This window comes from Tamandua tetradactyla, chromosome 5, assembly GCF_023851605.1.
Source record: "Tamandua tetradactyla isolate mTamTet1 chromosome 5, mTamTet1.pri, whole genome shotgun sequence".
Lineage (NCBI taxonomy): Eukaryota > Metazoa > Chordata > Mammalia > Pilosa > Myrmecophagidae > Tamandua > Tamandua tetradactyla.
This window is the reverse complement of record NC_135331.1, coordinates 77,754,257-77,769,566: the sequence shown is the minus strand read 5'-3', so window position 1 is coordinate 77,769,566 and position 15,310 is coordinate 77,754,257. Positions and strand designations below refer to the sequence as shown.

Sequence of the window (15,310 nt, the reverse complement as noted above, 5' to 3'; positions counted from 1 at the left end):
ATTGTTATGTCTTCTTGTTGAATTGTTCCTTTTATTAGTAGATAGTGTCCTTCTTTGTCTCTTTTAACTGTTTTACATTTGAAGTCTAATTTGTTGGATATTAGTATAGCCACTCCTGCTCTTTTCTGGTTGTTATTTGCATGAAATATCTTTTCCCAACCTTTCACTTTCAACCTATGTTTATCTTTGGGTCTAAGATGTGTTTCCTGTAGACAGCATATAGAAGGATCCTGTTTTTTAATCCATTCTGCCAATCTATGTCTTTTGATTGGGGAATTCAGTCCATTAACATTTAGTGTTATTACTGTTTGGATAATATTTTCCTCTAACATTTTGCCTTTTGTATTATATATAGCATACCTGATTTTCCTTCTTTCTACACTCTTCTCCACACCTCTCTCTTCTGTCTTTTCATATCTGACTCTAGTGCTCCCTTTAGTATTTCTTGCAGAGCTGGTCTCTTGGTCACAAATTCTCTCAGTGACTTTTTGTCTGAGAATGTTTTAATTTCTCCCTCATTTTTGAAGGACAATTTTGCTGGATATAGGAGTCTTGGTTGGCAGTTTTTCTCTTTTAGTAATTTAAATATATCATCCCACTGTCTTCTTGCCTCCATGGTTTCTGCTGAGAAATCTACACATAGTCTTATTGGATTTCCCTTGTATGTAATGGATTGTTTTTCTCTTGCTGCTTTCAAGATCCTCTCTTTCTCTTTGACCTCTGACATTCTAACTAGTAAGTGTCTTGGAGAACGCCTATTTGGGTCTAATCTCTTTGGGGTGCGCTGCACTTCTTGGATCTGTAATTTTAGGTCTTTCATAAGAGTTGGGAAATTTTTAGTGATAATTTCTTCCATTAGTTTTTCTCCTCCTTTTCCCTTCTCTTCTCCTACTGGGACACCCACAACACGTATATTTGTGCGGTTCATATTGTCCTTGAGTTCCCTGATACCCTGTTCAAATTTTTCCATTCTTTTCCCAATAGTTTCTGTTTCTTTTTGGAATTCAGATGTTCCATCCTCCAAATCACTAATTCTATGTTCTGTCTCTTTAAATCTATCATTGTAGGTATCCATTGTTTTTTCCATCTTTTCTACTTTATCCTTCACTTCCATAAGTTCTGTTATTCGTTTTTTCAGTTTTTCTATTTCTTCTTTTTGTTCAGCCCATGTCTTCTTCATGTCCTCCCTCAATTTATCTATTTCGTTTTTGAAGAGGTTTTCCATTTCTGTTCGTATATTTAGCATTAGTTGTCTCAGCTCCTGTATCTCATTTGAACTATTAGTTTGTTCCTTTGACTGGGCCATATTCTCAATCTTCTGAGCGTGGACCGTTATCTTCTGCTGGCGTCTGGGCATTTAGTCACATTTCCCTGGGTGTCGGACCCAACAGGTTGTAAGATTTTTCTCTGAAATCTCTGGGTTCTGTTTTTCTTATCCAGCCCAGTAGGTGGCGTTCGTGGCACACGTTTGTCTCACGTGTTTGGAAGGGATCCCCCCGGTCTCCATTCTCCACGGCCTGGGGATTTCCGATCCAATTCTCTCAGTTGGTCCGGGGGGCCGCGCGTGGTGGGGGCGTCAGCCGCTGCGGCTTGAGGGGACCCTGTGGCTCCTATTATTAATGCCCCTATTGGTGTTTGGTTGGACCCAGTCCCTGCCACTGTCGGAAAATCTCTCCTCTCCCTGGAGGGGTGCTGGCTGCCGCGGCCTGGGGAACTTGCCACTGGACCCGGAAGCCGCCCGCGGGGGAGGGGCGCTGGTTGCCGGCCACCGTGGGTTGGGTAGCCCTCTGATCCAAGACTGGTAGCCGGTCCAGAAGCCGCCCGCAAAAGAGGGGCGCCGGCCGCCGCGACTTGGGAAACTTGCCTCTCCGAGACTCTCGGCCGGCCCGGGAAGGAGGGAGGGAGGTGCTCCGGCCGCCAGCTGCCGCCGCTCGGGGATCTCACCGCAGCAGAGTCTCGCAGTCAGTCTAGCCAGTCCAGACTGGGGTACGCTGTGTGTCCATTCCCTGCTGTGGCCCCGGGAGCTGTTCTGCACTGTTTCTGTTCACCTAGTAGTTGCTCTGGAGGAGAAACTAAGACGCGCGTATCTTACTAAGCCACCATCTTGGCCCCGCCCCCCCGAGTTAAATGTTTGCCTGCCCATGCAAAAAACAAAAAAAAAGGATAGATCAAAGTTAAGTGCCTCTAAACTTCAGCATGCTTTTAGGTGTGTATTTATATTTTGTATTTATGATTTTTTTTTGGTTAGAGTAAGTAGTAGGTTGACAGAAAAAAACATGTAGAAAATAGAGCTCCCATATACATCACAACCTCATTTTCTTTGTTAGTAATGGTTTGCATTAGTGTGTACCCTTGTTACAATTTATGAAACATTGTTTTTTTAATTAATTAAAAAAATTTTATAGCAAACCAATAAAAACATTCTTAACATGATCATTCTGTTCTCAATATATAATCAGTAATTCACAATATCATCACATGGTTGCATATTCATCATCATGATCATTTCTTAGAGCATTTGCATCAATTCAGAAAAAGAAATAAAAAGACAACAGAAGAAGAAAGAAAACGAAAACAAAAAAAAAGATTATACATACCATACCCCTTACCCCTCCCTTTCATTAATCATTAGCATTTCAAACTAAATTTAACATTTGTTCCCCCTATTATTTATTTTTATTCCATATGTTCTACTTGTCTGTTGACAAGGTAGATAAAAGGAGCATCAGACACAAGGTATTCATAATCACACAGTCACATTGTGAAAGCTGTATCATTATTCAATCATCATCAAGAAACATGGCTACTGGAACACAGCTCTATATTTTCAGAAAATTTCCTCCAGCCTCTCCATTACATTTTGAATAACAAGGTGATATCTACTTAATGCGTAAGAATAACCTCCAGGACAACCTCTTGACCCTGTTTGGGATCTCTCAGCCATTGACACTTGGTCTCATTTTACTCTTCCCCCTTTTGGTCGAGTAGGTTTCTCAATTCCTTGATGCTGAGTCTCAGCTCATTCTAGGGTTTTTCTCAATCCCTTGATGCTGAGTCTCAGCTCATTCTAGGATTTCTGTCCCATGTTGCCAGGAAGGTCCACACCCCTGGGAGTCATGTCCCACGTAGACAGGGGGATATGAAACATTGTTATAAATATACTATTATTGTAGTCCATAGTTTACATCAATGGTCAATTTTCACGTATATTTAGTCCTGTGGTATTTCTGTTTATTTAGTTTTCTAGTAATATATGTATAACCTAAAGTTTCCTTTTAACCACATATAAATTTTTTTTTCAGTGTTTTTAATTACATTTCCAATGTTGTGCTACCAACGCCACCATCCATTACCAAACCTTTCTCATCATGCCAAACACAAACTCTGTACCAGTTCCCTACTCTCACCACAGCCCCTGGTAACCAGTGTTCTAGTTTCTGACTCTACCCATTTAGTTATTCCAATTAATTCATATTAGTGATCAGTTTTTGCTCTTTTTTTTCCCTCATTGATTGTACTCAAGGTGATGTCTTCTAGATTCATTCTTATTGTTGTGTGAATCAGAACTTCATTCCTTTCTTTTGTTTGCATGGGCAGGCACTGGGAATCGAACCTGGGTCTCTGGCATGGCAGGCAAGAATTCTGCCATGGAGCCACTGTCTACCACCCCAGAACTTCATTCCTTCTTGCAACTGAATAATACTCGGTTGTATGCATGTTAGCACATTTTGTTAATGGGCACTTAGGGTGCTTCCCATGTTTGGGCAATTGTGAATAGTGTCCTATCAACATCACTGTGCAAACAAGTTCTATGGCAATTGTATACTTAATTTTAAGGAACCAGCAAATTGTCTTCTACAGTAGCTGCGCCGCTTACATTCCAAGGAACAATGAATGAGTATTCCTATTTCTCTACATCTGCTCCAATACTTATTTTCTGTTTCTTTCTTTTCCCGCCAAGTTATCTGTTTTTTACATTCTGTTCATCATTGTTGTGCACATACCTGCTAACAGTGTATAACAATTCTGGCACATCATCTTTGTTGTACATTTTTTAGTTAACATTCAAAGGTAATTTCTGATACAACCTCATAATTATGTTGTTATATGAAATTAGAAACTGACCAGAATAATAGAATTTTTAGCTACAGCTTTTACTTCATAAGTATTTGCAAGTATGAAACCATTGAAAAAGAAGCTTACAATTCATTACAATTGTCTTCAGTCAGCAGTCCCAGATCACTTCACAATCCTACATTTTTATTTATTTTTCATTAATAGGTCATTAGGCAAAATTCTGAGTTTATTGTTGAAACGTCTTGTTAGGTGTTTCTTCCAATATGTTTTTCCCAGTATAATATGAATTCCAGTCTAACAGTTTTTCACTTTGATTTTAGATTAACACTCAGTATTAGAACTTTGATAATGATGAAAAAACTCATCAATGATGAAATTTTTCTTCATTCTGTACACAGGAAATATTTTATATAGTGTGAAACTTCACATATATTCCATATTTTGCTCTGTAAGTAAAGGATCTGTCACATTTTTTTCATTAAATAACTACTCCATCAAAACTTAGCTCTTGTTCTCCTAGATAAAGACTTTTCTATTTAGTTTTCCATTTCATGATTTATCACTACTCAGAGTAGTGCTTGTGCACACCAAAGTTGGAGCTCAGCTGAAATCTATTCAGGTAATTACCGATTTAGGATTCCCAGGATAGTGCAATCATGTTATTCAAGGATACACTGTAAATAAAAGTATTTGCCCATAGATCACATTGACATAGTATTGCACTCCTGTGTGTTCCTTCATTTTTTTCAAAGGTTAGGTCTGTGGCTGAAGCCTCTTCCATTTGCATGACATATTTAGTGAGTTTTTTTTTTAATGTCATTTAATGCCAGAATAATGCCTGAAGGCTTTCCCACATAGATGACATTCATATAGTTTCTCTCCCGTGTGAATCCTCTCACGTTGCATAAGGGGAAACTTTGAGTAAAGACTTTAACACATAGATGGTGGACATATGGTTTTCCCCAGTGTGAGTTCTCTTATGTCATCTAAGGTTACAACATTAACTGAAGGATTTCCCACATAGATGTTAGGCATATGGCTTCTCTCCATTGTGAATTCTCTCATGTTGTCTAAGGGGAGAATAGTCAGTAAAGTCTTTCCCACAAAGATTGCAGCCAAAATACAGTGTGTATTTTCTCATGTTAAGGGCAGGACTACTTCTTAAGACTTTTTCACATAAAGTCATTTGATCTATGTCCACTATGAATTTGCTTATGTTGATCAAAAAAAGTATTGCTCTTTGAGGCCTTTTCAAAATTCTTTGTTCACACAGGGTTTCTTTTCCATGTGAAGTGAAATCTCTCAAATCATTACTTTCAAAGAGATCCTCTCCAGAGTAAGAAATTTGCTGGCTTTGTCCTTGGAGAAATCCTTGTCCTTCTTTCCACAATTCTTCTCTTTGTTCCAACTGGGAAACTACTTCTGATTTGCAGAACTGATACCTTTCCAAAGACAACAAATGAATTTTATTCTCCAGCATAACATCTATGAGTAGCTTTCTCTGGATTGTGTCCAGAAAAGCACATTCTTCCTGAGTGAAGTCCATAGCTACATCATTGAAGGTCACTGATTTCTGGAGGAGTTCCAGGAAGTTAATGGAATATGATAGGTCAAGTTCACCTCTGCTCCAAGAAACAGCTCCATACCTGGGCCACATCTGCCTCCAGCCATTATTTATGCAACGCTACCAATCCCTTTCTTTTTTAGTAGTAGTCATTCTAGTAGATAGAAATGGTATCTCATTGTGGTTTTTATTTGCATTCCCCTAATGGCTAATAATGTTGAATGTCTTTTCATGTGCTTCTTGGTCATTTATATAAATCTGTTTTGGAGGAATGTTTGTTCAGGTCTTTTGCTCATTTATAAATTGAGTTGTCTGTCTTTTGTTGTTGACTTGTAGAATATTTTTATATATTTTGAAAATTAAACCCTTACCAGTTATGTGCTTTCCAAATATTTTCTCCCATTTTGTAGGTTGCCATTTTACTTTGATGGTGAAGTCCTTTGAATGAAAGTTTTTAATTTTGATGGGGTCCCATTTATCTGATTTTTCTTTTGTTGCTCATGCTTTGGCATAAAATCTTTACCACCCTCATTCTTTTGCATAGGGATATCCAGTTTTTCCAGCACCATTTGTTGAAGAGACTTTTCTTTCTCAATTGAGTGGTCTTTTCTCCTTTGTCAACAAATAAATTGACCATAGATGTGAGGGTTTATTTCTGAACTCTCAGTTATGTTCATTGATCTATATGTCTAGTCTTCTGAGACTACTTGTTGTTTTGGTTACTGTTGCTTTGTAAAAATTTTAATGTCAGAATGTGTGAGTCCTCTAATTTCATTCTTTTTTTCAAGATGTTTTTGGCTATTTGGCTTCCATATAAATATGATGATTGGCTTTTCCATTCCTTAAAGAAGGGTGTTGGAATTTTTATTGGGATTGTATTAAATCTGTAAATCACATTGTATAGAATTAACATCTTAACAATATTTAGTCTTCCAATCCATAAACATGGAATGTGCATCCATTTAAGTCTAATTTGATTTCTTTTGGCATCATTTTGTAGTTTTCTGCAAGACCTTTACAACCTCTTCGATCGACATAGAAAAGGCATTGGTCAAATTCAGCAACTCTTTTGATAAAAACACTCAGAAAACAAAGGAAAAAAGAAAATTTCCTCAGCATGATAAAAGGCAGATTTGAAACCCACAGCTAACATCATGATACAATTAACCTTGGTTAAATTTATTTGTAGATATTTGATTCATTTAGATGTTATAGTAAATGGAATTTTTAAATTTCCTCTGCAGATTGTTCATTAGTAATGTATAAAAAGTTACTGACTTTTGTGTTTTAAACTTGTACCCCAATGCTTTGCTGAATGAGTTTATTAGCTTTAGTAGCTTTGCCATGAATTCTTCAGGATTTTTTGTAAATAAGTTTGTCATCTGCAAACAGAAGAAATGTTTTACTTCTTTTCTAATTTTGATTTATTGTTTTTATTGCCTATTTGCTGTGGCTCAAACTTCCAGTACAATGATGAATGACAATGTGGTGACAAGTGGGCAGCCTTTTCTTTTTTCTGACCTTAGAGGGAAAGGTTTCAGTTTTTCTTCGAGTATCGTGATGTTAGCTGTGGGTTTCATATCTGCCTTTTATCATGTTGAGGAAATTTTCTTCTATCCTTTGTTTTCTGAGTGTTCTTATCAAAAGAGTTGCTGATTTTGACAAATGCCTTTTCTGTGTCGATTGAAGAGGTCGTACGGTTTTTATGATTCATTCCATTAAAGTGGTATATTACATTAATAGATTTTCTAATGTTGAACCACCCTTTCATACCAGGGATAAATCTCACTTGATAATGGTATATCATTCTTTTAAAATGTCGTTGGATTTGGTTTGCTAATATTCTTTTGAGCATTTTTGCACCTATATTCATGAAGAATATTAGTCTGTAATTTTCTTTTCTTGTGCTATCTTTACCTGAATTTTGTAGTAGCATGATGTTAGCCTCATAGAATGAGTTAGGATGTGTTTCCTCCTCTTCAGTTTTTTTTTGGAAAGGCTTGAGCAGATTTGGTGTCAACTCCTCTTGGAATGTTTGGTAAAATTCACCAATGAAGTCATCTGTTCTTGTTTTGTTTTTTGTTGTTAGTTGTTGGGAGTCTGTTGATTCAATCCTTTTACTAGGTATTGGTGTCTTAAGATCTATTTCTTTTTGAGTCAGTGTGTAGGTAGTTTGTGTGTTTCTAGGAATTGGTCCGTTTTATCTAGATTATCTAATTTGTTGGCATGTAGTTGTTCATAGTATCCTTTTTATTTCTGTGAGGTTATAGTGATACCCCCTTTTATTTCTTATTTTAGTTATTTGTGTCCTCTTTCTTTTTTTCTTTTTCTGTCTAGATAAAAGTTTGCTGATTTTACTGATATTTTCCAAGAGCCAACTTTTGGTTTCATTGATTCTGTTTTTAAAATTTTCTTTCATTTACTGTGTTCAATGCTTTGTTTCTCCCTTTTGCTTGCCTTAGGTTTCGTTTGGTCTTCTTGTTCTAGATCCTCAAGTTATGTGGTTAGGTTTTTAGTTTGAGCTCTTTATTCTTTCTTAATGTAACCATTTTGAGTTATAAACTTCCCTCGCAGCACTGCTTTTGCAGTATCTCATAAGGCTTGTTATGTTGTATTTTTGTTCCAATTCACCTCAAGGTATTTCCTAATTTACTTGGTGAATCTCTGACCCATTGATTGAGAGTGTGTTGTTTATGCTGGTGCAATGGTGGCTCAGTGGCAGAGTTCTTGCTTGCCATGCAGGAGAGCTGGGTTCGAGTCCTGATGCCTGCCCATGTGAAAAAAAAAAAAAAAGGAAAGAAAGAAAGGAAAAAAGAATGTATTGTTTAATTTCTACATATTTGTGAATTTTCCATTTCTTCCTCTGTTAATGATTTCTAGTTTCCTTCCAGTGTGATCAGAGAAGATACATTGTATGATATCAATATTTTAAAATTTATTGAGACTTGCTTGATTGCATAATATATGATCTATCCTAGAGAATGACCCATGTGCACTAGAGAAGAATATATATTCTGCTGTTCTTGGGTGAAGTGTTGTATTTAAATCTCTTAGGTCTAGTGGTTTTTAGTATTGTTTAAGTCTTCTATTTCTTTATTGATCTTCTGTCTAGATGTTTTATCCATTATTGAAAGTGATTTATTGTCATGTCCTGTATTTATGTTGAACCATCTAATTCTCCCTTCAAATTTGTCTATATTTGCTTCATATATTTTGGGGCAGTACTGTTTTGTGTGTATATAATTGTTATGTCTTCTTGTTGTTTGACCCTTTTATCAGTATATAATGACTCTCTGTTCCTCATAGGTTTTTTACTTAAACTCTATCTGCTACTGTTTGAAGCAAAAATATACCTATTTTTTCTGTCCTTTCAGTTTCAGTTTCTTGTGTCTTTGAGTAAAGTGAGTCTCGTGTGTGTGTGTGTGTGTGTGTGTGTGTGTGTGTGTATGTATGTGTGCATGGTCTGGAAATTGAACCTGGGTCTCCTGCATGGAAGGCGAACATTCTACCACTGAACCACCAGTGCACCCAAGTGATTCTCTTTTAAACAGCATATAGTTGTGTCATACTTTTTTAAAATTTATTCTGCTAATCTCTGCCTTTTTACTGGAGTTTAATGCATTTACATTTTTTTTAAATTTTTTTTTTTAATTTTAATTTTAATTTTAATTTTTTTAATTTTTTTAAAAATATTTGCATTTACATTTAAAGTAACTACATTTAAAGTAAATACTGCTATTTTAGTATTTGGTCATTGTAAGTGTTTTTTGATTTGTATACTGTATTTCAGTCTTTTTCCCGTGTGAGTAGCCCCTTATCGCAGCACCATTTATTGAATTTTTGTTTTTGTTTGTTTGTTTGCTTACTTGTTTTTTTGAGGGGGAAGTGCATGGGCTGGAAATCGAACCCGGGTCTCCCACATGGCAGGTGGGAATTCTACCAGTGAACCACCCTCACACCCCCATTGTAAGTTTTTTACTTTTTTCCCTATCAAATATTTCATATTTGTTTGTTTGTTTTTGTAATGTACCTTTTCATTTTCTTCAGTATTTTTCAGGTATGTACTTTGGGGTTACTGTGAGGCTTAAATTTAACATCTTAAATCTGTAGCAGTCACATTTGATTTGATACCAAGTTAATTTCAATAGCATATGTAAACACTGTTCTTATACCTCTGTCCACCTTTTTGTTGCACTTGTTACAAATTATATCTTTATACATTGTATATACAAAGCCATATATTTGTTATTATTTGTTATGCATTTGATTCTTGGAAAGGGCAATAAGTAAAGTTGAGTTACATACCAAAGTGTACAGTACAGTAGTGTACTGAACAAAGGTGGTGGGTTCTTGTTCATGCATTCAAATGACCAGTTCCTGAAACACAGGGGTTTCAGAGAGAGAATGAATTGATTTTACTAAGTGTAAAGCAGCAAACCAAATGACCTGTTGACCTGGAAATGTCCCCTCAAATGGCAGTAATTCTGATACTTTCATAGCATTAAAACATGGCTAGGTTTTAGGATAATGAACACAGTGGCCCCAGGTGATGTAATTAGTGGTGATTTAATTATTGAGTCTATACAGATTGATTTCATGCTTAGTTACAAGTGTATGTAAGGCTTAATATGATGATGGGTGTGATTTTTGGCATTATAATGAGGTAAAGGTGACTTTTAGGTTGAAGTCCAAGCTACTGTGTGTGTATTGTGGGCCCATTTTGTTTAGGTCCAGCTTTAGTTATCATGATAACTTTGGACTTGGTGTGGGTTAGTTCTGAGCTGACCTAAGACCCTTGATTAATAAAACACTAGGTGTTGTCTTTAGTGATCACAAGGCTCTAAAATTGAAAAACTGGATAACTGGGTACAAGTGGACATTAGTCACAAGCTTTTTTTTGTTTGTTTGTTTGTTTGTTTTTACATGGGCAGGCACCGGGAATCAAACCCAGGTCCTCTGGCATGGGAGGCAAGCATTCTTGCCTGCTGAGCCACCGTGGCCCGCCCAGTCACAAGCTTTTTAAAGTCAGATGGGCACAAAATAAAGGCTAGACAATTATTATTAGAGATCAAGGCAGCTGGATTACAGTTCATAGATATCAGGTATTTCTCTCTGTCTCCTTGAATATACTAGAAAGTAAAAAGGAATATCTATATAATAATTCAGTAATCATAATCCCTTCAATCCTACTTTTCAGTAAAACAGTAATAGCATTTGTAATTACTCAGGGTTACCTTTTCCAAGGGTCTTTATTTCTTTATGCTGCTTCATTCCACTGTCCAGTGTGCTTTCCTTTCAGTCTGATGATCACCTTTTGACATTGCTTTTAGGACAGATTTAACAGTGACAAACTCCTTCACCTTCAGTTTATCTAGAAATATCTCAAGCTTGCCCTCACTTTTTGTTGGCTGACTTTGTGTGTGTGTATGAAATTTAACATATATACAAAAGGTGAATAAATTTCCAAGTACATTTTAAGAAGTAGTTATAGAGCAGATTTTAAAGTTTGGTATGGGTTACAATCCCACTATTTTTTGTTTTTTCTTCTAGCTACTCCAAGGCACTGGAGACCAAAAGAAATATCAGTATAATGATTCCACAGTCATACACATTTGTTACATCCTATCTTTCTCTGTTATACTCCTGCTTCTCTTTAAATAAAATATTTACATAAGCCAATAAATTTCAAAGTACATCACAACAATTAGTCATAGAACAGATTTCAGAGTATGGAATGGGTTACAAGTCCACAATTTTAGGTTTTTACTTCTAACTGCTCTAAGGTACTGGAGGCTAAAAGAAATATCAGTATAATGATTCAGCACTCATTTGTTAAACCTGACCTTCTCTGTATGACTCAACAATTACCTTTGATCTTTCTCCCACTTTTTAGGGGGTATTTGGGCTGTGCCCATCCTAATTTTTTCATGTTGGAAGGGGCTTGCCCTCGTTTTTGAAAGACAGTCTCACCAGATGTAAAATTCTTGGTTAGCTAGCAATTGTTTTCTTTCAGCACTTGAAATATTTCCTGTCATCTTACTTCTTCCTTGCCTCTGTGTTTTCTGGTGAAATGTTGGCATTTAGTCTTTTGGGGGTTCCCTTGTACATATCATGTGACTTTTCTCTTGCAGCTTTCGGAATGCTCCTTGACCTTCAGCAGTTTGAAAACTGTGTGTCTAGATGTGGTTCTCTTTGAGTTTATCCTGTTTGAGGTTCACTGGGTTTCTTGAATGGGTAGAGTCATGTTCCTATTACTTAATTAGTGAAGTTTTTTGCAATTACTTCTTTTAATATTACTTCTGCCCCTTTCTCCTCCTTACTGAGCTTTCATAATGCATATATTGTTGTTCTAGTCTACCAATGCTGCCGGAATGCAACACACCAGAGGTGGATTGGCTTTTAATAAAAGGGGATTTATTTAGTTAAAAATGCATAGTTTTTCAGAGGAAAGGCAGCTAACTTTCAACTGAGGTTCTTTCTTACATGGAAGGCACAGGGCGATCTCTGCTGACCTTCTTTCCAGGCCTCTGGGTTCCAACAACTTCCCCCACCCCCCGGGTGATTACTTTCTGCACCTCCAAAAGCCTGGGCTGAGCTGCGAGTGCTGAGATGAGGTATGCTGAGCTGCTTTGGCCGTGCTATGCTGAGCCCTCTCATTTAAGCATCCAGCCAATTAAATTAAACATCATTCATTGCAGCAGGCAGCCTCCTAGCTGACTGCAGATGAGGTTCACATGCCATTGGCTCATGTCAGCAGCAACAAAGCTAGGCACCTTCACTTGGCCAAGTTGACACCTGAACCTAACTACTGCCACAGTTGGGTCACTTGATGTTCTCCCATAGGTGTCTTAGGTTCCGTTCACTTTTTTGTTCCATTTTTCTTTCTGTTCCTCAGCCTGAATAAATTCTGTTGTCTTGTCTTTGTGTTCACTGATTTGTTCTTCTGACAGGTTTAATCTGCTGTTGAAACCCTCTAGGTAATTTTTAAATTATTGTGGTCTTCAACTCCAGTAATTCTTTTGATTCTCTTTTAAAATTACTGTCTCTTTATTGAGATTATTATATTATACGCTCATTCTTTTCCTGATATCCTTTGGTTCTTCCTCTGTGTTTTCCTTTATCTCTTTGAGCATAGTGGAGTCCTTTTTTTTTTTTTTAAGTCTTTGCCTGGTATGTTTAAAATCAGGTCTTCTTTATTCATGATTCTGCATTTTTATCTTGTTCCTTTTGATGGGCCATCATTTCTTGTTTCTTTGGTTGTCTTGTAATCTTTTGTTGTATATTATTTTAATATATAATTCTTGGATTTAGTTCCTAGATAAACAGATTTAGATAGCTATCTGTTCCGTAAGTTTGTATCCAGCTAGTGACATGACAAGGACTTCATTGAGTTCCAGGATGTAAGAAAAAGAAACAGACCAGACCTAGTGGAAGTAATTCTTCCGACTGCCTCAGAACCCACGGAGGCAGTCAGGTGAGGGTGGGATGGCCTTGCATTAGGGGCTGTGGCAGTGCTTGGGGACCTGGCTGTGGGGCTGAAGAGAAACTACTAAAGTTCCTGTGGAATCAAAGTAGAATTTCATAAGAACATAATGGATGAAGAGGAGAAAACCTGTGGTGGCTGTGAAGGCCCTGATGCCATGTACGTCAAATCGATATCTTCTGATGGTCATGAATTTATTGTAAAAAGAGAGCATGCACTAGCATCAGGAAAAATAAAAACCATGTTGAGTGGCCTGGGGCAGATGAGAATGAAACCAGGGAGGTCAGTTTTAGAGAAATCCCTTCACATGTGTTATCAAAAGTATGCATGTATTTTACCTACAAGGTTCACTACACTAGCAACTCCACCGAGGTTCTTGAATTCCCAATTGAACTTGAAATTGCACTGAAACTGCTGATGGCTGCAAACTTACTATATTTTTAAATAAAATAAATTATAAACTGTTAACTGTTTTCCATGTTGAATACCTGTAGTTCAGTTAGTGATTTTTTTCATATAGCATGTTGCTTGTATGCAGCTGAACTGTAAAAAGTTCATTGCAAAACAGATTACTTTCTGTTCTTTTTGTATAGCAATCGGAGTCAAAATTTGTTTGCTGCATGAACAAATTAAGGACGTTTTCACAAACTGAGAAATAAACAAATTTGCCATTTCGTAGGTGCTTTTGCCTTATCCTTTGGATAAGAGTTTTAAAATTACAGCAGCTTGATATAGTAAATGATCCAGTATTTAGGCAAACATGAACAAGTTCTATAGGTAAATAATGGGGCTAAGTATTTTTATGGTTTAGTGTTTTTTTTTTAAATCTTATAGTTTTTTTTGATCTTATAGTTGTCATTAGCATTATAGAGTTATGCGTATAATTACATTATAAACATGTTTATAACTTAACCTAAGCACTGATTTTTTTTTTTTGTATGGTGTATGGTAGGGTCTCATTTCATTATTTTTCCATATGAGTATCCCATTATTGCTGTATCATTTGTTGAATTTTTGTTTGTTTGTTTTTTGGGAAAGTGCAGCACTGGAAATTAAACCCGCATCTCCCGCATGGCAGGGAGAATTTTACTGTTGAACTATCCTTGTATCCCCAACACTGATTTTTATAACTCCCAAAGATGTAAGAGTTGAAATTTCTTATGTCTTTTGATAAACTACAGTATTGTTTAAGTATATTTTGTCTTTTTGTTTATTGCTGGAATTTAAGAACTTTATTTAAAAGCAATTTTGGAAGGTTGCTATGGACAGATGTTTGAGCAGTAACTTTTTAAGAACTGTAGCCAGCTGATTAACAAGTAAACTATATTACATTGATTTCTTGTACATTATGCATTTTGGCCAAAGTACTGTACTTTTGTTGACTATAAAGCTTCCTTTGTGATTCTCATTATTCTTATATAGTCCCTTATTGTGATTGCAACACTTCCAGATGTCTAAATGTGTTTTAGAAGATTCACTATGAACTTTATCCAGATCTTAAAAGCTAGATTTTTTTTTTGAGGGTTAGAGGTACTGGTTCTTTATTTCAAAAAGAAATTTTGTCAACTTTCAGTATCAAAACAGTTGCATTATTGGTTTCTCTTTCTCCCAATCTGCCCCCAGAAGAGACCACACCAAAGGAGGGTACATTTTAAGCCAATAAGCTGCAGAAGCATGTCTAACAGACCTTGCAAAAACTTCACCAAAAAGGGGAATTGGGTGGGGAAAAGAATTGTAAAAGATCAGCATACTGCCAGCCCAGGCTGTAGAGATGGGGTTGTCAGTGCTCCTCAACTCTAAAGAAGCAAAGTTTCAAAATAATATAAAAATTTTAAAGAGTTTTGTATATAAGCTATTCAAGATTTCTCTAGCACTGGGTGATACAAAGTATGAGATGGCACTTTTAGAGACAGCAGCTTCGGACCCAGAAAAGGGTGATGAGATGTTTCATATGGCTAAATCAGTGGCAAAAATGTAATTTTCTGTACTTTCTTTTTTAAAAAGAAGGCAGGAGAGTATATCAGTGGTCACCCCAACATAAGGGGCACATGATTCATACTGTAGCAGTTGGGAAGGGGTAGAGAAAGATTTGGTTTCAGAGGCCTTACTATATTAATTTGGTCACTTCTGATGAGAAAAATAAAAATAATGAATTTGCCCGATGATGCCTTAAAGTTAAAACCTCA

At 36.5% G+C, this 15,310-nt stretch overlaps 1 protein-coding gene and 1 pseudogene across 7 annotated transcripts in view; both read left to right on the top strand.

Annotated features, from left to right (window-relative positions):
* Positions 1 to 15,310, top strand: part of GNB4 (G protein subunit beta 4) — a 129,557-nt gene that overhangs the window by 40,156 nt on the left and 74,091 nt on the right. Inside the window, exon 2 of one of the 7 annotated variants that reach the window (XM_077161131.1) lies at positions 9,521 to 9,607. The exons of the other annotated variants lie outside the window; for them this stretch is intronic. The gene's annotated coding sequence lies outside the window, so the exon portion shown is untranslated. The remainder of the gene's footprint in view (positions 1 to 9,520; positions 9,608 to 15,310) is intronic. 7 annotated transcript variants of the gene reach the window in all.
* Positions 13,172 to 13,923, top strand: LOC143682536 (elongin-C pseudogene; annotated as a pseudogene).